The 20,291-nt window shown below is 41.6% G+C and overlaps 1 long non-coding RNA gene across 2 annotated transcripts in view; it reads right to left on the reverse strand.

Moving 5' to 3' along the window:
• Positions 1–244: 244 nt before the first annotated feature.
• LOC108352885 (uncharacterized) overlaps positions 245–20,291 on the reverse strand; it is a 52,983-nt gene continuing 32,936 nt past the window's right edge. The window contains exons 2-4 of one of the 2 annotated variants that reach the window (XR_001841283.3): positions 18,077–18,141; positions 12,983–13,241; positions 245–10,750 (exon numbers count right to left, since the gene is read on the reverse strand). This is a non-coding gene — a long non-coding RNA (uncharacterized LOC108352885). The remainder of the gene's footprint in view (positions 10,751–12,982; positions 13,242–18,076; positions 18,142–20,291) is intronic. The other variant, XR_001841284.3, reaches the window with a different exon arrangement.

Raw genomic sequence — 20,291 nt, forward strand, 5'->3', positions numbered from 1 at the left:
TGATTTGACAGGGTAAACTGGAGTTTTAAAATAGTCTCTCCTAACATGAATTTGAATACTGGCAGATATTTAAAGAGAATAAGCTATTTCGGGCCAAGAAGCACAGAGAATAAGTTTACTGTAAATTCTGCTAAAGAGGATGATAACTCATGATGGATTTTCTGATATGTTCAAAAAACAGAAATGGCTTGTTTTCATTTTATGCCTGAACATTTGATGAGGAACTAGAATTGAACACCAAGTAGTTTAAAAATATATATAAACATTTATTCAGGGTAAGGGGGGCAGTTAAAACTGGATTGCTGCTTTTACTAAGAAATAGAAAAATACAAAGTTAGTGGTATGGATTTTACAAGATAAAGTCATTCAAATACAAGGAGATGAAGTCTTAGGCACAGATGTCCTCTGGCATTGAATAAACCATGAAACCTTGATTATAAAAAGTCACTGACATTGTGGTAATTGTTTTCATACTGCAATGTTACTATAGGTATTTCTTAAATTTAACAAACAGGGCAGAGAAAGGAAAGTGACATGGGAATCTATCAAACACAGGCAGAAACAAGCTTTTCCAGGGGGAAGGCCCCAACCCTTTTCAGTGGCTAGCATTGATCCTGTACATTGAAGAATAACTCATCTCTTTGTGTTAATTTTCCTACCTGCTTCAGTTATGTTGAGAGGCTACCAATACAGACTTGTTGGTGCAAATCTATCAAGTGGTTCCTCTGGTCTTGTTGCGCTCCTGCCAGGAATTGGACCTTATGCACCTGCTATGGAGACTGGAGTCCAGACAATGGCCTAAGCCTAGACGGCTGCATATTTCATGGTCAATGCAATGCAGCCCTGACTCTGTTTAGGATGCCTAAGGTGCAGGTGAGCAAGAACAGTGTGGAGTTTCTTAGTGGAGTTTGGAAGCCAGGACTCTTGAAATGCACCCTCTGCTTGCCGACTCTCTCACCACAATGTCTATTTGTGAATGTTTCTCTACCTGCAAGGGAGCCATTAAAAAAACCGAGTATGTATTCTGTATTGGAAAGTGTGTTGGCTTCTGGCCAGTCATGATGCAGACTTTTCATGTAGTGGCACACTTGATCTCTTATTCAGACTTCTTATTGTCACAGAGGGTTACTAGCCAACCCATAACTGGGGCACCACAAATTAACCTTCATAATGCATTATTTACCTATAATTAATTGGCATTATTAATATATATGCCTCTCACTTCTTTCTTCCCTGCATGCAGTACTGAGATGTTGCACATACAACGTTCCAGACAGCCTAAAGTAATGCTGGCATAAAATATTAATTATGCTAATACACAGTTACTACTGACATGTTTGGATGAACTTGTCCATGTCTAGACAACCAGATACATTTTGTCTGGTTTTCAAAGGTCTTAATAATTGAGAAACATAACATTAGCTTTCATTGATTGAGATCCCATGGGTCAGGAATTGGGGGTGAACTCAGAGAGTAAAATGTTATCAGAAATTGTCAGGATAGAAAATGATTGGTTATCACCGACTGACAAATCCATGACTTCACTCACACGGCCGAGCTTTCCATAGGTTGTCATATGGTTCTTCTTTGTGAACAACTGCTTTCTCTGCATGGCAGCTCTTCATGGGCACCTCCCCATGTGACTCTGTTTTGTATGTGCTCCTGACTCCATTCATCCCCTCCCTCTACTGGACCACTTTCTTCACAGCATAGTATGGTCCCCAGAGAATGAAAGGAGAGGCTGTCAGAGCCTGAATCTGAGTCCTCTTCCCTACACCATTGAATCCTCTTGGATAAGTAAGGAATGATAAGAGGACAGGCTCAAGTGTGTGTATGTGTGTGTGTGTAATACATGTAGATCATGGGTGGATTTACAGGAAACCTTTGTAAGTTTCTGCCAAGCTTATCTGATACAAAAGGAAACTGAGGCCATTGTTTGAAGGAAACAAAGAGATGATGGACAGAATCCTATTTAGGGAAGAAATGTTAGCAGAAAGGAAAGGAGTGGTCATCCCAAGTAGACCAGTTGTACTTGTACCTTTAAAACAACTCCCAGGGAGTTGGGTAGGTAATGAGAGCACTGCCCACCCACCAGCACTCCACTTTGCAGAAGTCGAACCAGCAGGTCTGAAACACCAGATTTATTTGACTCCTGGATTTTTATCAGTTTGTAGCATGAACAAATTTCAGCACTGCCAAGTCATTTAGGGGAAGGATTCCATTGAAATACTTCACATTCTGGCTCCCAGAGATGGACAATAGTGCTCTATTTATCTGTATTCAGGGCAGCAAGTGTTTCCTGAGGCTCTTCTTTATAATTGTTTTATATCCTAAGGGTTTGGGGGAATAAACTTAAAAATGTACTGAGATTGGCAGTGATCCCAGAATGCTCAGTTTGTCAAGTACCCGGTTCAGTCATTCTATTGTACTCTCAACAAAAACAAAAAACAAAAAACGAACAAACAAACAAAAAATGAACAAACAAACAGACAAAAAGCCCATGTTACTCCCACAGGAAAAACAAATGGCCAAAATAAGGGAATGGGGTCGCCAGTTGATGCTTAGGAAGTTCAAAGTGGAATCAGATGACTCAGACCATCTTCCAGAAGATTTAATAAGTATCTCAAGATCCTTAGGACTCATGCTGACTGGGGGCCTGGCTGCCAATTGGTCATGTGTCATGCATTAGCAAGATGGTTGACTGGGTATTTACTTGTGTCACTGTGGTCATTTCCATTTTGATCTGAATCACGAATATGGCCCTGACCTCCTTAAAGTTCCAATGAGCATACCAGTGTAGAGGTAACAAATGTTCATCTTTCCCACTTCAGATCACCTTCCCTTCTCCGAAGTCCTAACGAAGCAAGCAGGACCACAGGATGTTACAACAGGCCTGCCTTCCAAGGGTGTGAAAGGACAGGAGGAATGCTGCTTTTCCTATGGTTCCCGATCCCTTGCCCGACCTGGGATACTCTAATGTGCCTCTTGTGAATGGACATGACTAAGCTGAGTGAGGGAATTGGAGACTCTCTCACACCAAGCTGGGTGGCTTCTGTGATTTGCCATCATGCCCATAAGGAAGGTCAAGGGCAGCCTTCACTCTTGGGTCCCCAAGCAAAGGGCAGGAAGCTGACCACTGCAGTGCAACAGAAGTCTCATGCAGTATGCCTGGCCCCTATCATGCATTTGAGTGCCCCATCGGCCCTTAAAGTGGTCAATCAGAAGCCGGCCTGGGTTCACACAGAACAAATTAACTGATCTTTCATTGCCTCCCTGAGATGAATGGCCAGACTACCAACTGCTTTACAGTTCCTTTGAAAACATTTCTAGTTCACTTAATTACTTACTTAATTGTGTTGATCAGTAATGTATGCGTACATTTACTGTGTGTCGACAAATACAAATGGTCCCTTTTAATATTTAATATGTAAGGTACTACATTAAAATCTGGACCATCTATTGGGGCTGTTCATTGTTCCCATTTTGTTCCTAAGTACATTTCTTACTGCTTTTTAAGGAGCTAGGATGTTCACTCCATACCAACTCCCTCCAGAGAAGGTGCTCTGAGGCCAGGGCTGGTACTGTCTCAGGCCATCCAGCATATCACGCAGTAAGCTCAGAAAAAGAATTAAATCCTTCCGAAATGTCTTTGCAGAGCATTTCTCCTGGTCTGTACTCTGCTGGACACTGAAAATGGGATTTCAGCTCCCATTTAGAACACCCTGCTACTAAAGGAACAAACCAGGGTTCACCGAGAATCTGTCACTCCATACCCATCCCTATCTTCCTTTAAAGCATAGAGCTGAGCCCTTAAAATAAGAAACCAAGGCATGACATTGAGAAACTCTGTAAATTAGTGAAGGAGCTAAGCACAGATGGGTCAGTGTAGAAGGTTTGGCAGGAGGAAATAGAGGGGGTCCACCAAAACTGGCCCGCAGATTTGTTTCAGCAGCTCTAGAAAGCCGATGTAGTGGAGACCTAGGGAGGTTGGAGATGGGTACAATCTGAGGTCTTCGGAACCCTCAAGGCAAGGCAGAGATGGGAAGTGGGACACCTACCCACAAAGACTCAGACAGCACAGGAGTTTGGCACCTTTCTCTGAAGAATTTGAACTATGAAAGGTCAAGTAAACCAGACCCGGAAATACCAATATCACTTGCTTTCTCTAAAGCATGGATCCTAGATTTTATAGAGATATATGAAATCAGAATCATATATACATACACACACACACACACAGAGAGAGAGAGAGAGAGAGAGAGAGAGAGAGACAGACAGACAGACAGAGAGAGAGAGACAGAGAGAGACAGAGAGAGACACACAGACACACACACAACACTTAAAAAGGAGGGAGAGGAAAAAATAGGAAAAGGCCAAACATACAATACGGCCAAACTACAAGAGATATAAAATATGTAGTTGAAAATATGCTTAGAAAATCATCCCTGTGTACAATGAATATATACCCATTTCTAGAGAGGAAACAGTGAGCAAGACCCGTTTTCTCTTATGTGAACCAGAGGTTTAAATGACCATGTTTTATAAACTATAAAGGAAATATTTGCATACATTATTTTAGTAAAATTTTGAAAAATATGAATTATATTTTATGAGGTATAACATGATGATATGACATATATACACTTACTTTTATTACTATTATTGCTGGTTTTATGAGACTTGGGATCATGAACTCACTATGTAGCTGTCTCCCCACTTATGGCAATCTTTCTACCTTTGGCTTCCAGTACAGAATTTATTTAGATAAAAAAGTATCATAACATGCAAAAAGATATTATAAAACAAAAAGTAGGCATGTGATTATTAGCAAACAGCATGTCACATGATAGCACTAACAATGTGATGACTGTATTAATCAGGTATGTACCATGTAGCAGACATTGTGTGGTCATCATTTATTCTCATATACACATACATCCTGTTAGATAATCTAAGGAGGCATCAACAGCCCCATTGCCCAGGAGGAGAGCTGAATCTTCTAGCTCAGTAGCCAACCTCCAGTTAGTAGTTATACTGTGCCTATCTAGCAGTGCACATGTTTTCTGTCATCTTGTACCTCTAGCAGAAAGTATTTTCTGTGTGCATCACTGGCCCTCAGTAGAACTCCCAGGGGGTAGAAGTAGAAATCATCACCATGAAAATAGCCTGGGGGTGTGTCCCCTGATTGCATTTCCTTCTGTAAGAGTGATGTCAGTCTTCAAGTGACTAAAATTCTTGGGTATGCTATAAAATTGCTGACTCTGACTTTGGCAGATTTGAGGTGAAAGCTAATATTCTGCATGGCTAACAAGTTTCAAGTGTGAAATGGCTGCCACACATTGAGTGGCAATGGCATGGCTTTGCTTCTGTCTCATCTATTCAGGCTACAAAATGCCTGAGACCAAGAACTCATGAGAAGAAGGGGTATGTTGCTCACAGTTCTGAGGCTGACAAGTCCAAAGTCATGACACCAGCACAGTCGAGGCAGATGAGATCTTGTAGTCATCTCCTCCCACAGGTAATTGGGTCATTGCCTCTCTCATTGAAAGTGGAATCATTTGCGATGTCTTACAATATGGGGATGATGAGAGAATCCTTTATGGGCCTCTGTTCATTGAAAAGTTTCCTCTTCAATTGTAGAGAGAACACCTTGTGTATCGGATAGATGTTTCGCCTGTCAATTTAAACACCTATGGCCTATAGGAAAAAGTGGGACATTCAGACGCTAGTAAGAATTCTAGGATACATATAGGCATGGGAAGTTTGCCCAGGAAGATGTGACAAGACTGATCTATGGTACTTTACACAGGTAGCCAGTCACTTGGCAGAATGTAGATTAGAATAAATGGGCTAATTTACGTTATGATCTAGTCAGAGAAGAGCCTAGCTATATGGCCAAGGTATTCCTAAGTGTATTTTGAGTCTAAGCCTTATTTCTAGGAGCAGAGGAGTGGGAGAAAGAACCAGGACTAACTTGCACATCCCATCTCAGCAGTGGAAGATCTAGGTACTGCCTGACCTTGATAGCCAGGAGCTCACATTACAATGTTGAGCTCAAGGCTTGGTCCCAAGGTTGTATACACTTCATCATGTAGCAATTGAGTTCCATTATATGGTTAGAAGTTCCCAGCTGTGAGATCATCTGGAGGCTGGGTTTTAGGTCAAGTGATTCCCATTAATGTGAGACACTTACCAGCCTCTCAGGCAAGGTTCTGTCTCCCTGCCTCATCATATCAGATACAATTTTTTTCTCTTTTATGTACAGTTGTGCATGAAAGTAGAATTTCACAGGTGGTTTGTTTGTATTATTTTAGACTCATGTGCAATAAACAATGGCCTATTTTCATGTTTCTGGCTTTCTAAATTACATAACCCAGAGCAAACTGTCATCTGTTTAGAATGAGTGGCCTGAAAGGGCTAGCAACAGTGTCTCTCCCAGACAGTCATACGCAGCAATCTCAGACCTGTCTGGAAAAGAACACTCATCCACTTTTATGAACCTGTACACTTATCATCCTGGAAAAATGCTCATTTTACTTAACAGTCAAGTTCACCTTGGCATTTTGTTATAAAGTAGTTCAGTATTTTGCTGTCTGAGTTATGGGCTGGGATTACCTTTCCAAGCTCCTAGGCACTACCAACAATGTTGTTCCGTACACTCCAGGTCCCCCAAAAGCTCCACAATACTTTTTCTATTAGAAAGTTAAGAGTTTCTTTATCTAAGCAGAAAAATATGCCCTCAGGAATCATGTTCTGTAAAGAAACTTGGATTAATCTTTATACATGATACATAGGAAAATGTATCGGAAGTCATGTATCTCCCTATAAAAACATACAAATTTTTTCAAGTGCACATCTGGTAGAACAACTAAGATTAAAGAAAGAAATTGACAGCTCCGTCTGTTGCAAGGGATTGTTAAGAAGAGAAGCTTTTGTGAATTGTAGATGGGAACACATGGCATTACTACCACTGGAAGAAAATCAGTGACGGTTGATTTGCAAGTTTGGAAATAAGAAGAAATTAAGTGAAAGCTGTGTTTAGCTAATGTCATGAGAAAGTAGAAGTTAGCAGCTTGTCAAGGAAGGCTGTAAAACCAAATACAATCTGGAGGGACAGAGGTAATATGTGCGCAAACAAGGAAGATCATGTATGAAAAACAAAAGGACCATAGAACTGAGTGGCCCACAAAAATGAGATGGTATTTGGATCTGATCCACTTTGTGGTGATTTTGCTGTGTAGTTTCCTCTGTACAATTACCACAAAACTTTCTTCCAGTGCAGACTTTGAGTCTAATGTTTCCATCAATTTCCCAAAGCCACGTAAGTTCACTGTGGAGCTAACTCAGGTGAGTGGCTCGCCTGCATATGGGACTCATCTCCACTCTTTCTGTTGTGCAGAACAATAGCCACCGAAAGACCAGTGCCCTTTGAACCTGCATAGACTCAGACACTGCTAGGCTACTAGCTGATAACTCTAGCTTGGGTACTCCTTTGAGTACTCAGTGGAATGGAGCTCCATACTCAGCCTCTGAGGTAGAGTTTTGGATGGAGAGCAAATGAGTAGCATTCTTGACTGTGGAGGTTGGGGATGCTATACTACCCAGGTGCAAAGAATCTTTGCTGGCAATGTTCAGTCATCAGACTTGAGCAAACACTCTCTTCAATCACAGGCTTATAATATCTAGTGGCTCATCCTGGTAAGAAGGGCTAAATGATTTTGTAAAACTAATATACATGATTGTCCCCCAGCTCCCAATAACCCTTCCCAGTGTCAGTCCAGAAATGCTAATTCTTAATGAGAAATTTCAACCCAACAAATGAAATTGTTTGAGGGAAGCATCCGTCTTCTTTATGGCCGTACACTGAGCTCCTTCATAGGCCAGCTCGAGGAAGCAGAAGGAGCTTCACATACTTGTGGCACCCCTGAGACATTCTGCTGTTTCTTATTCTTCTTAACTTTCCATGATTCATAAGCTGATTTAGAGAGCTTGATTATTGATGACCTGAAATGTAACTGAGGTGAACAATAGCCATGGTCCAGCTTCCTGTCATTACCTGCAGGCAGCATCCTTCCTATTTGAAGAGTATAATGGTGTGATTTTGTTGCTAATGACTATGGTCCGATGAGAGTCCCTGCAGATGATGATTGTTTGAAAGAGTTGTAATTGTTAGGCTTTGCTAATCCTCCTTGAAATCCTTGTTGTGTATCACCATTACCCAAACCACCAACATCCCCATTGAGAATTAAACTATAATCTTCACGAGCCATCTGGCGTATATCAGTTTTAATGGAAACTTGAACACCTTTAGAATGGATCTGCAGTGCAATTACAGTTTAAGCGAAGGAAGAAAGAAATGTGAGTAGTAATTTAACCGAGAGCAAATATATTTTAAAATCATCTTTGCATCTAATACTCTCCTAGTGAAGACTCCAGGCTTGAGCAAAAAACAGTCTCTGGCCTAAGTGGGTGAAAAATGTAATCAGAGAAAGATACACTAACAGATTGTAATACAGTAAGAACAGGAGCCCAGCTGTGTTTAAGTGAAGAGGAAAAGACTATAACTAACTGGTATGGGTTATTGTTTTAGGAGTAGGAGGAAGAACAGAGAGGGAGCTGGGGGCACAACACTGAATTGGGGACCAAAGATGAGTAGAGGAGTCCAGTAACTAAAAGGCTGTGGAAGAGGGTCCAGTATGATCAAAGATGCAGTCATATGCAATGTGTCAGGTGAAAGTTGTATCAGACCACAGGCTGAAGGGTACTGTTCAGGGCACATCCCACAAACTGGCAGTACCTGAAGCTTACTAGATAGTCATTATGACTCACTTCATCCCACCTGGGTGCCAAAAAGAAGAACGGCCCAACAGCCCCTTCCTCTGTAACCTCTAAGGAAAACCAACAAGGCTTTGACTAACACTGAGTTAAAACATGAGCTGAGGAAGGAGACAAACTCCAGACAGATAAACAGGGCACATCCTCCAGAAATCATTGTTATTGATTAAGCATAATTAAGCCCACTGAAATGGTGATGCATGGAATAAGTGATTGGTTTTTGGACTCACAGTGTGTCATCCTAAAATAAACAATCTTGGCCTCGTACTGTCACAGTGATAAACGAAGAGGCGGGAAGTAACTAGATTTGTTTACCTTACAAGGAGCAGAGCAGAGCCAAGGCAAATTAAGTGTCAAGACAGCAAGACCATGAAGGCGATTGACATGTCCATCACATAAAGGAGGGAAAAAAGAGCTACCTTGAAATAACTCTAGAATTTACAGTCTACTGGCCAAGTTATCTCAAGTATACACTTCACTCAATTCATACTAACTACCTGCTAGGTGCTAGATGTGTTGTCAAACACTGGAGACAACCTAAATAAGACAGTGACTGGCTTCACAAAGCTTTTTAGCATTTATTTGAAAAGTACACATTGCTATTTATGAAGGGCCTACGATACATAAGTTTTGTCAAACTCAGAAAGTTCTCCTTCTCCAAGCAACATTAAAAGACTTGCCCCACAAATGGATGGAACTTGAGAATATCACCCTGAGGTAACCCATCCCAAAAAAGACATACATGATATGTACTTACTTATAAGTGAATATTAGCCATAAAATACAGGATATCCACACTCCACTCCACACACCCAAAGCTAAACAAGAGGGAAAACCCAAGTGAAGATGTTCGAATCTCACTTAGAAGGAGGAATGAAATACGAGGCAAAAGGAGGGAGGGAACTCGGTAGGAGAAAGCATGGGAGCGAATGGGGGAGGGGTTCCGAATCAGATGAGGACAAAAGAGATAGTCAGACACCCACAGCCAAAAACTGGGTGGAGTGTGGGAAATTTTTTGGAAGAAAAGGAAGAAGAATTATGATCCCTGAAGAGAATAGGGACTGCACAGGAAGACCAATAGAGTCAACTAATCTGAATTCTTGGGATTCTCAGAGACTAAACCACCATCCAAAGAACATATACAGGCTGAACCTAGGCCTTCCCAAACATATGGAGCAGTTGTGAGGCTTGGTCCTCATGTGGTTCCTGAACAACTGGAGCAGGGGCTATCTCAAAAGCTGTAGCCTATATGTGGAATATGTTCTACCTGGGCTGTCTTGTCTGCCTGCACTGTAAGAGGATGTGCCTAGAGCTTCATAGACTTGAAGTGCTAGGGAGGGTGATAACCAAGGGAGGCCTCACTCACTCAGAGAAGGGGAAGGTTTGGGGGATGGGGGAAAGGATGGTGAGAGGGGGGTGACTGACAGGGGGCAGTGAGTGGGATGTAAAGTGAATAAGTAGAATAAAAAAGAATAAAAATAAATTTTTCTTACAAAAGGAAACAAAACAAAAACAAACAAACAAAAACCTTGCCTCATTCTTCCTGGTTCCAGAGCAAGTTTTTATCGCTAATAATCCATAAGGCCAGGAGAACATTATCATTGTCTAGAGCAAATCTTTACCCACGTACATTGTCAACAGGCAGCGTCCTTCCTGTTTGCAGAGGATATTGATGGCACTACTGATGGGCTAGGGAGCCAGATGGCATATGTGACAACTATGCCTGCAAGACGTTACAGCTTCTGCTGGCCTTTTTTGGGCCTGAGACCTTGCTTGCTCCTTTGGGTAGTTTGTAAGCTTTTCTTTCCATTTTGACATTGCAGATTTCATTGATATGAGTGTGCTGGGTGCCTCTCCATAGCCTTTCATCAATACCTCGGTGCTCCTTCTTGCTTCCTTAACCATTTCCAAAGTCCTGTGGATTTGGAGAAAGAGAAAAGAGAGACAAATATCATAAAGGATGTTTGCAAAAAGCACAAAGAAAGATTATTTTGTAAGCTTTCTTAACATTATGTATGGTGCATGCGTGTGTGTGTGTGTGTGTGTGTGTGTGTGTGTGTGTGTGTGTATGTAATTTAGATGTAACCGTTGAGCTGGACACCCATTCTGGCCACTTGTGGATCTCTGAAATAGCTTCTATCTACTAAAAAGAGAAGGCTCCTAAGAGATGGGGAATCTCTTATCTCTAGAGATGACCTCCTTAATGGGTTATCCAATCCTAATGGTCAGCCTTAAAAATACATGTACATCTGAGCATTATAAATAGGCTTCATGTGTGTATAACAATAATAATTATAGAAAAGCCCATGAACATGAAGAGAGAGTTAGGGGGAACACAGAAGTAGTTGGAGGGGGAGGTGTGAAAATGAAGTGAATACTGTACTCATGTATAAATTTTCCAAAAAGATTTCTTTAAATTAAGTTTAAAAAATCTAAAGTACAAGGGTAAAGACTTAGAGTAGAGGTCATAGGTAATCAAACAGATTTGTATGGTCCCCTTAGTCAGCACTATTACAGTGGGAAAATGACATTCTTTGTCCTTCTGAAATTTGCCAGTCCAAAAGGTGTGAGAAGAGATTCGGTCATAGCTGCTACTGCATTCCCTTCTCGATTTGTAAGGTGAGACACCCTGTCTGGCACCTGTTGACCACTTTTGCTTTTTCTTTGAAAAAAAAAAGTATTCTGGGTCATAGCTGTAGTTGTTTGAATGAGAATGGTAAAATTCTGCTCTGAGAGGCTCTACCCAGCAGCCAATGGAAACAGACACAGAGACACATAGCCCAACCTTAGATGGAGCCTGGGGGATCTTGAGGGAGAGTTGGGGAAGAATTGAGGGACCCAGAAGGGGTAGAAACTCCACAGGAAGACCAATAGAGTCAACTCACCTGGTCTCCTGGGGGCTCACAGAAACTGAACCACCAATCTAATTGCACACATGGGCTAGACCTAACTGCCCAGCCCCTCCCAACACTCCCCATCCTCCTCCCCTAGATATATGTACCAGATGTGCAGCTTGGTTTTCACATGAATCTCCCAACAAATAGAGCGGGGTCTGTCACTTAATCTGTTGCCTGCCTGTGGATCCTGTTACCCTAACTGAGCTGCCTTGCCTGGCCTCAGCAGGAGAGGATGTGCCTAGTCTTGCAGTGACTTGGTGTGCATGTGGGGTGGGAGGGTGATACCCTGGAGTGGGGGAGGCACTTCATCCTCAGAGGACTCCAGTTCTAACCAAACCAAACTTCACTGCACTACAATATAAGTAAGAAACAAAGAGAATAATTGTTTAGGTTCATGGGACTGGGTAGAGTTACAAAGAAAATGGGTTGATAGTAAAGAAGGTTTACAGCACAAGTCATCTAGACAAAGTGACCCAACAAGACTTGGGTACAAAGAAGTCCTGCTTAGGACGGTTAAGAGACAGATTATGGGGCAGGGAGAGGGAAGCTACATGCTTCAGGAAGAGCAGGACTGTGCTGTGGTGGCTGTGAAAAAGAACTGAGAGGTAGAGAGGATGTTAGTTTTTCTCAGAACCACAGAGCATGCTCACAACATTGATAGAACTGCTTCTTCCTGGAGCTTCCCTGAACTGAAAGGAGCCATTCACAGAAAGAAGTAGGATGTGCCATCCAGGAATATTTATAAAGAAAGAAGAAACTAGAGGTAACAGTTTCCTATAACACACACACACACACACACACACACACACACACAAACACACAAACACACAAACACACAAACACACACACACACACACACACACAAACACAGAGACACTCACAGATACACCCGCACCACACACATGCAGACGCACACACAGGCACACACATACATACACATCAATGCAGAGTGTAGGTAGTATTGATACATTTAAAAGACAGCCAGTTTCTATCCCTGTGGTTGCTCCTTTCTGCCCTTCGCATGGAATTTCTAAGCCAGTAAACAACAGACTTTTGCCACGAAGAAGTTCTGTCTAAATATCAGCTCCATGTCGCAAGCCACCGTCTCAGAGATTATGAACTGAAAGTTTAGCTGAAGACCTTGACAAGCAGCTTTACCTCAGCCAATCACATGCATCTAAGCTCTAGGCAGTGACAGACAGTGAATGGCCAGCCTGTGACCAACAAGGCACATGGTCTAAGAAACAGACCATCAGTAGCTTCCTTTGGCATTTAGTCTGTAGGTGATATCCAGAGTGCTGAGAACTTCAGGTGGGTCGCAGCATCATCTCGAATGTTCTTTGCTGAGATAAACTCCATGGATTTGTCTTGTTCACCATTTTTCAATCTAGCGGAGACATTTTCTCTTACTGTTTTTCCCCTTTCTTCAGCCACACAGTTAGGATTCGTGGATCCTTTGATCTTGATCAGAACTACTCAGTTCTGTTGTCTTCGCATGAATGCAAATACCTGAAAGCAAATGGCTGTCAATCATTTACTATTTGCTTGAGGAGGTTGCAGGCCAGGTCAGCCTACAAGACGCGCTTTTCCAGCCTCTGAGGCCATCGTGAACATGTGATATGGATGGATTCTGGAGGGCTACAGTTATTTGTAGCACTGACTTCATAGTCCAGTGCTGTGGAAGGAGGACCAGAACCTGAGATTTCCTCAAAGGCGAAACAAAACTTAGTGGGAATGTCCTGCCACCCTGGGCAAAGTTTCATATTTAGACGCATCTTATTCTTCCAACTAGTGAGCCCAGCTCTCTATACAGGTGACTCTCCAACCATTTCCCACCCATGGCTCTGATATCAGACAAAAATCTAAATTTTCCCATTAACATCAGAAGAATCAATTAATTCAGAGTCCTCGATTCTTCAGGAAAGCTTGGTTTATAAAAAGATTATGAAGTATGTTCCCACATCTTTCCATATTGTTTACTAGAAATGGCCCTGGGTTCACAATGTCTTTGAATAGTGAGGGTTGAAGGAGAGGCCATTGTTCTTTAAGCTGTAAACAACCTTAAAAATAGACGCTATTGAATTACCACGCCTCCTGTGGCCTTCCTTGTTCCTCTTTCTGCAGCATGACAGAGGCACAATAGTATGTGGTATTACTATTCCAGTCTGACTCTAACTTTATCTGTGACACTCTAACATAGGTGACTTGGAGCAAAGCTGGAAAGTCTATAAAACCATGGTTCAAAGCCCTGGGAAAGGTGCGAGGGTCACAAGTTCCCATTTTCAGTAGATTTATTTTTAGTACGGCTTTAGGTTCAGTATAAGCATAATAAGCTCCCTCCTCTCCACATTCACAGTCCCTTCCACTGAGAGAGAGTTCTGCAGAGTGGTCTCCTGGAGACAATTCTTAGTCTAGATTTATGCGTGGTCATCAGCATGCACCCTCACAATGGGGTCTGCATTGATACCGGGTGGTGAGAAGTCACCCTACGAGGGCTCTGTGCACATGCATGGTGGCATATATTCCCTCTCCATATGGGATTTCTATGAATACGTGAGCTCTGTGAGAAGACATGGTGGTACATGCTTCCCCTCCAAGGGAGGTCTGTGTACATCCATGGTGGTGTGTTCTCAACCTCTATGTACAGTCTGTGTGAACAAAGTGTGGTGTGTGCTCGTCCTTCATGTGGGCTCTGTATGTATATATGGTTGTGTGTACTCATCCTTCATGTGAGGTCTGTGTGGACACATGGTGGTGTGCACGTATGGTAGTATGTGCTTACCCTGCATGTGGGCCCTATGTGAACACATGGTGATGTACACTCCCACTTCATGTATGGACACATATGTGTGCACACACGGTGGTATGAATACAGAGTAGTACGCACTTACCCTCACAATCCTTGCATGGCCATTTCACTGTCCCCATAATCCTGGATTCTGTTCTAGTTTTAGGGCAGTATTCATAAAGTTTATGAATGTGATTATTTTAAATGAGCCAGACTTTGCCCAGATAAACCATTGGTTTAACTAAAATTTATTTTTCTGGTTACTACAAAAATTATAGTTTATGTAAATAATAGAAATTTCATTCTATCTGAGAAAGCTCTTGTATTGTTATACATAGAATATGGGTCCTTACAAGATTCAATAATGATATTTTGTTTGAGAGATGTGTGTGTGTGTGTGTGTGTGTGTGTGTGTGTGTGTGTGTGTGTGTGTCCCCAACTAGTTAAACTTAAGATGTCTTTCCTGCATCATTAGTTGGGGAAGTTCTCTTTCAGAAGAATTTATTTCCTGGGGCTGGAATATTGCCTGGAGCTTGGCCAATGGCAGTTGCTCTGCTCACCTTCCCTTTGACTTGTAATGGTGAGAGTTACTTGTTACAAAGGTAAGCTAAGCTGACATTTATCTGAGTCCTCCTTGGAGAGAACAGTTGGCTTGATTGCCTCTTGGAGTTCCTATGGGCAAAGTCCTTTAGCAAGAGCGGTTGTTAAGGCCTCTGATACTGGAGTCTGTGAAGGACCAGGCTAAGAATAGTGAACAGGCCTGGCTAGCTTGGTGTCCCATCTGCCTACCAGTTTGCAGAACTGTCCTGGGATTCCATGAGGCTCATGTAGGAACATGGAGATTGCAATTTGCTCTGAAGAAAATAAATTTTGGGGAAAGATCTAAAATAGAGTCTCACATACAGCAGATGGTGATTTATGTGGCAAGAGCTGTAGACCAGACTCAACCTGAGGTATCCATTACCTTCTTCTCAGATAAAAGAAGCTGCTCTCAGCTATGGACTCTCCTCAAGTGTGCTTCCCTACATGGGGCCTGTCACCACACTTGTAGACACTGTTGCTTCTAAGTCTCTGTTTCCTGTCTTGATTTAGTTGAACAAAAGAAGAGGCTAAAAGTAGAGTGGAGCAAGGACCACATTGCCTGGATTCCACAGGCAGACTCCAGATGACACCCTGCAAGTGTCAAAACCTTAAGGACACAAGGAACTCTGAAGAACCTCACATACTCCTCCTGAAGGCACCTACACCTACACACACACACACACACACACACACACACACACACACACACACACACACACACTGCAGTCCAGCTCATCAAGCTCCTGAGATGAATATAGTTGGCACCTCATACTGTAACACATCAAGGATGTTGGGACAATTTTATGACTCTTACAAAGTCAAATAGTACCAGGTTTAAGAGCTAGAGTCATTTCTCATCTACCATATATGTGCCTAGATCCAAAGTCTGTCTTCTCAGAAACCTTAGTACACTGAGATTCTCCAGGGATTGTACATATTTGAGCACAGTCCAGTCTTTGATGTGAGTGTTGTCTCCATGCCCCCCTGTTGTGCCCGATAGCTGACACTGCTCCTCTTCATCACAGTCACCACCCTCCACTCTCCAGTGCCCTCCCTGACTGTGGTTCACCAGTCTGTCACATTTACAGCTCCATCCTCCCAATGTGCCTAACTTTCACATGGACCTGGACTACACACATATATTGTCTCCCCTAGGCTTCCGGTGCCATGGCCCATGCTTTGTCATTGTATGCTGACAAGATCGGTGTTAATAAGCACTAAGTTAAATGAGTCCCTGTATAATAGGTGATCTGTGGCCTCAAAGTCTTCCTGCAATCAGACATTCAAGTAGAAATGTAAGCTACACAAAACTGAGGGCATATCTTCCCACCCATAGTTCCTGACGAAGGCTCTGTGGACAGCCTCTTACTGAATACCAATTGTAGTGACAAAAAGTAGGAAAATTTGCAGGTGGAACTGGCAGGGGACAATTTCAGAGGTTAGAAACTGAAAAAGATATTTGGGAAACCTAGATGTTCAGTACATCTGGAATATCATGCTGCGGGCTATAAAAGTACAGCTACTCCAGATCACAGAACCTGCTATGAAGCAGGATTGGGTTTTGTTGATGGCAACAAGTGAATATTACAAGCCTATTATTAGATGAATAAATTCACATAGATTATTATAGTAACTGACATATATTAAATACACAAGAAAGGTTGACTATCATATTAAGATTCTGTACACAAAATATCGAAAGTCTGTGAGTAGGTGAATTGTGAGACTCAAATGAGTGGGTTGAATGGATACCAGACAGAATAGGTCTCAGTAAAGCCTAGCTGCTACTGAGGCATCCACGGTCATGGGAAGCCTTAGGAATCTCTGGAATATTCCTACAGAAGAGAAAATACTCACTGCCAACAGAAGGAGTGCACAAAAGGCTGCATGGCTGCAGATGAGGCCACTGTGCACAGTAAGTTAAGGCAGCTCTGTGGATAGATACCTTGCTAGGAAGTAGCCATTGCACAATGCACAACCTTACTTAGACGTGAAAACCCTTTTCATTGTCTTGCTCATTGGCCTCTAGTGGCTGTGGAGGTTGGAATTGGGGGGCAGATTTTAGGATGATTCTTAAAATCCCAGAAGAATGGTGATTCAGAGTATGGTCCTCCATGTCAAGAAGCTACCGTCTTTCTAAGATTAGCTGTGCCTTTCTAGATCATTGGCACTCCGTCGTAGAGGAATAAGGTGGGAAATCTGAGTAATATGGCTAGAAGTTTGTCCCAGCCTCATCTAGGCTGAAGTGCACTGCTCTCTCCAGGGATTTCCCTCCAGAATGAGTGAAGGCAGTACTGACTAGAAAGACCTGGTCAGAGGTAACTTGGAAGCATGAGTTTCTGTAAAAGTCAGCCCACAGTTCACGGCTGGTCAGGTAGAGAGCCCCAGTTGCCTATGTTTAAGGACACAAATGTTTTCTCAACTACATATAGCATTCATATGCATATAGCATTTATTCTCTTACCAGCTTATATATACATTTCATTTTAAAGTTCTTCACCTAAATGATGTAGTTAAAATTACTTAAGGCTTCAGAATCTGCTGTAGTAACATAAAAGTGTTAAACGATCACCGTACCCACACAGGCTTTGCAGACCTTTGTACTGTAAGCTAAATACAATGGCCAATTGCATGGACTAGCCTTATGCTGGCTGAGAGTTTTACCCAAACCTTGTGCTCATCTAAACTGCTCTTTTGAAAAGACAGAGTAATTACTGCAGATTTCTCTCTATATTTTTTAACCTTTCAGAACAAATAAAGAAATGGACTTTTAGCTAATTTAAACAATTCGCCAAAGGATATAGAAATCCTCATAGTGGAAGGATTTCTCTACAACAGCAACTCTGGAGATAGACTAACCCACAGGCATTCTGCATCTGTCTCTGGTCAGTTTAAATGCAGAGGCCATTAAGTTCAGCCCTGTTCAGGTATGCAAAGACTGAATGTCACACACTCTACAGTAAGAAACACTCACCAGGGCTGAGATAGCCAAACCAATGACACATCGAGGAAACAAGGGTCCGATTTGGAGACTGTGAGCTGTAAGATAAATAGTTACTTAACAAAACATTCAAACAACTTCTTGGACAGATTTTTTAAAAGATTCTTTTATCTCTAGAGAAAGTGAGCAAATTGTTGTATTAGATAGTGAAACAGAACTTCAGAGGTGAGCGTGTCAGTTTAAGTTTTCCTGTCTGGTCATTAGGAGAACCCAGTAGAGCTCTTCTACACAATGCATTTAATTCCATAAAATAAAGAACATTGAATTACAAGGTATGCCAACTACATTAAAATTTGTTCAACAAAATACATTTAGAAGTTGTGATTGTGTATTAGCAAATTAGCCAACAAGATCTAGTAACACATCTGATAATTACTATAATTTCAAAGTGCTGGCAAGTGTAAATAATGTCTTACGTTAAAATGAATGGTTTTGATCATAGCAAAGTTGCATACATTTCTAATACAACTGAGATCTGTTATCTGGGTTTGTAATAAAGGGAAGTACCATATTTCCCTTAAAAGTAAAAATAACAATTTTAAATATAATAGATGTAACAACTATTTTCTGTCTCTAAGTCTGTAGACTTCTTTAATTCCAGGTTAAATGTCCTTATTCAAAGGACTCAGATAAATCTGCAGCTTATTTTAATTCTGTGGATTACAAATGAGCAGGGAGTATCCTTGATCTTTCTAATAGTTAAGCTATCATTCATTCTACATTTTGCACAGAGGTGCATTCAGATTATCCACTGGTGATGGTTAATGGAATCTAGACAATAATCCCTGGTCTATAACGTAGTGCCATGCTTACTAGATTGTTTACTCAACTGTGTAAGAATGCAGTCAACCAATCTAGATAATGATGGCGATCAGGGAAGAAATTTTAAAAAGTGATTTGAATTACTGGTAACTGTAACATCAAAGTTAACAGAATCAAGCAATCAAAAATTAGGTAGAATATTCGGCAGGGATTTCTTTTACTCTAAGACACAGTGAAGAGTATGTGGATGATCTTCAAGGACACCCCTTTTATTTGCCAGGAATTCATTTTCATTCATTTGATGGTGATAGCTGTTTTTGTTTGGAGAGCAAACCCCCATTACATTCTAAACCATGTTGCTTTAATGTAATTTCATTATCCTTAGCTTGAAGCTCAGATCTTCTCTTGCCATTACCTTTCTCTGGCTATAAAAATTAGGTCTAACAGTAGCTTATAGCTTATATGAGACAGATAGGAATCTCAATACGCTTCTTGGAATTTACCTACAAAAATCCTCTAAAACATGATGAATGGGAAGAAGAACTATATGAAAGGTCAACATCCTCTAGAATGAACATTAAAGGAAGAAAAGCCGAGGTCAATCATGAAGAATTAAGGTTGAGTTCTGTTGAGGTCATCTGAACTCCTAGATCAATCTGTGCCTGGGCCACATGCATCTATGGACTTAGGAACAGGCCATTGCATTCTTTCTGTGCTGTCAGCCATTTTGAAATAGATTTCTGCCCTTGGCAATTATTTTGACTGGTAAATTGCTTCTTAATGAAACCAATGAAGATGTATGTTGCTCCTTCAGAAGCCCAGGATTTTTCTTTCACCAAGATTGCCCACTTATGCTTCCCACTATGCCCAGGAGCCAGCAGAGGAGGATGATAGAGAGGTGTGGCAGGAAAATAGGGCATGTGGTGCAGGCAAGCACAGATGATGTCACTGTGCCTCTCAAATCCCAGCCAGATCATACTCCTCAACTTCACCTTACCTCATCCTGTTACCTATTAGGACCTTAGCACAGTTAACTGCCATCTAATTTCTAAAAATGGTGAGAATAATAGATTGGCCTTACTGTTTTATTTTTGTGCATCAAATTTGGAATCAACAGTTTGGATATGGAAGAAAAAAATCTATACATGAGGTGAATGGAAAGCTGTGTAAAGATCAATTAGAACCAAGGGGACATTTTAAAGGCTTCTTAATTGACCTCCAGATTTGACTATCCACGCCATACCACCCTCAAGTCTAGAGTCACGGGAAAGGGTGGATAGTCAAGCTTCTCCCTTTGGAGAACTTACAATAGTGGAGAGAAGCATAAATGCACAATGAAATAAACGAACAGGAAAGTGTCAGCCAGGAATGAAGAAATGAATGCCTAGAGAATTGCAAACTGACAGTGTGATGAAGAATAACCTAC

Source organism: Rattus norvegicus, chromosome 15 (assembly GCF_036323735.1).
Source record: "Rattus norvegicus strain BN/NHsdMcwi chromosome 15, GRCr8, whole genome shotgun sequence".
NCBI lineage: Eukaryota > Metazoa > Chordata > Mammalia > Rodentia > Muridae > Rattus > Rattus norvegicus.